The 2,471-nt window shown below is 39.9% G+C and overlaps 1 pseudogene; it reads left to right on the plus strand.

Annotated features, from left to right (window-relative positions):
• The first annotated feature begins 365 nt into the window (after window positions 1–365).
• On the plus strand, window positions 366–2,205 carry LOC105051633 (pentatricopeptide repeat-containing protein At5g16860-like; annotated as a pseudogene).
• Window positions 2,206–2,471: the final 266 nt, after the last annotated feature.

The raw sequence follows: 2,471 nt of genomic DNA on the forward strand, positions 1-2,471 counted from the left end.
TTTGTTTCTTGCTGAAAAAGGAAAGTGTTTTACAATTAAGAAAAAAAATTCTCCACAATATGCTAGGATTTAATTTACTATGCTGCAATTGTGGAAAATAGTTGCAAGAATAAAGAATATTTTCTATAATACATCTGTTGATTGGATGAGAACTTTGACTGATTTTGATGCCAGGTCCTTCCAAATCTGCCTAGATTTTATTGATACCGGTCCTATTTAATTAGATCTTTAAGATTTTTTTTTTCTAATCTGTAGTAGTCTTTTAAAACTGATTTAGGTTCGAGCCTAATATCTAACCCCTTTGCTTCTTTGTTCAGTTTTTGACATACATTGATTCAAGTACATGTCAGCCAAATCCATGACATATGTATCATCACCTTGCCAACATCCTTCTTGACTGTGCCTCTCTCAAGGCATTGCCCCAGGCAAAGATATTCATGGTTATGCTTTAAGAAATGGTTTCTTCTTGGGTATTTTGGTGCGCAATACCATTATTGATGTGTATGGAAAGTGTGGGATGATGGAGGATGCTTGCAAGGTTTTTTAATGAGATGGAGGACAAAGATGTGATATCTTGGAATGTGATGGTCACCCGGTATTCCCAAAATGCCAACACTGGGAATAGCCTTGACCTTTTCAAAAAAGATGTATGAAGAGAACATACCATTAAATGTTGTTGCATGGAGTGCTGCGTATGCTTAGGTGGAACATAAAGGCCATGAGGCCCCCGGAGCCTTTCATCAAATGCAATTATGGCGATCGGAGCCTAATGCAGTCACCATTATCTCTCTCCTATCTGCTTATGCTTCTGTGGGAGCTTTGTCTCAAGGGAAAGAACCACATACCAAAGCTCTTATAAAATGCCTTATGAGATGATGATGGTGAAGGCAAAGATCTCATGGTGTGGACACATTGTTAGATATGTATTTAAAGTGCATGAGTATTAATGCAGCGTGCTCAATATTTGATTCCACATATTTGAGGGATAAGAATGTTGTGAGTTGGACTATCATGATTGGTGGTTATGCACAGCATGGAGATGCCAATGCTGCCCTGGAACTCCTCTCCCAGATAATACTAAAAGCCAGCTCTGTTGGACCTAATTCTTCTACCATATCTTGTGTTCTGATGGCTTGTGCTCGTTTGGCTGCATTGTGTTTTGGTAAACAGATCCATGCATATATGACCCGCAATCCCTATGATCCGGCAATGCTGTTTATAGCCAACTGCCTGCTCAAAGAGTCTTCCACAAGATGCCAGAAAAGAATGCTGTTTCTTGGACATCCATAATTACTGGGTATGGAATGCATGGTCATGGTGCTGATCTGCTGTCTTTGAGGAGATGCAAAAAGTGGAGTTCATGCCTGATGGGATTACCTTTCTTGTGGTGCTCTATGCTTGTAGTCATTGTGACATGGTTGATCAGGGGCTGAAGCACTTTCACAACATGGGTAGGTCGACAGGGTGGTTGCAGGTGCAGAACGTTATGGTTATGTTGTTGACCTGTTGAGCTGTGCAGGTCATTTAAGAAATGATTAAAGAGTGTGCCAATGAAGCCAATTTCAGTTGTGTAGGTGGCCTTGCTCAGCGCATGTTAGAATTCATGCAAATTTGGAGCTTAGTGGATATGCTACAGCATGATTGTTAGAGTTGGAGTATGAAATTAATGGATCATATACATTGCTCTCCAACATTTTTGCGAATGCTTGGTGTTGGAGAGATGTGACCAGGATCAGATACCTGATTTATGAAGAAGTCAGGGATCAAAAATAGAACAGGCTGCAGCTGGATTCAGGGGAAGAAGGGCACTGCCCAAATTTTTGTTGGGGAAAGGTCTCATTCCACTCTCGGCAGATCTATGATGTTCTAGGGATCTTGATGGCGTGCATCAAAGCCATTGGATGCGTACCTCAAACACATTTTGCCTTACAAGTTGATGATGAAGAGAAAAGTTTCCATCTCTCCAAGCACAGCAAGAAACCTGCTATTGCCTATTGCATCCTTGCGGCCTCTCCTGAAACTGCCATTAGGATCACAAAGAACAGACGTGTCTGTGGTGACTGCCATAGTGTCTTGACAGTCATCTCTATATTGTTGGGCATCAAATCACAGCTAGGGTCCAATCCCTTCCATCACTTTAAGGGTTTTTGCTCTTGTGGTCGCTATTGGTGATAACTTGTATAGAAGATTTTGTTGAATGCAAATTTTGGCAAGGAATGTGGCTATGACATTTATTTCTAACTTTTATATCTGATTTTTAAACGAACTGATACTGCTTACAATTTGTCAGTACATAGCAACATCCTTTGTAATCAATGATGGGATGTATGTGACTGCCACAAGCAATAATTCATCACCAATTTTGATACAGTTTATGTTCTTTTTTTAGCTCAAATGTATCATTAAGGTTCTTCTCATGACTTCTCTTGTATCTATTTTTAGATGACAAGCTGATAATATTTTGATCAAAT

This window comes from Elaeis guineensis, chromosome 9 (assembly GCF_000442705.2).
Source record: "Elaeis guineensis isolate ETL-2024a chromosome 9, EG11, whole genome shotgun sequence".
Lineage (NCBI taxonomy): Eukaryota > Viridiplantae > Streptophyta > Magnoliopsida > Arecales > Arecaceae > Elaeis > Elaeis guineensis.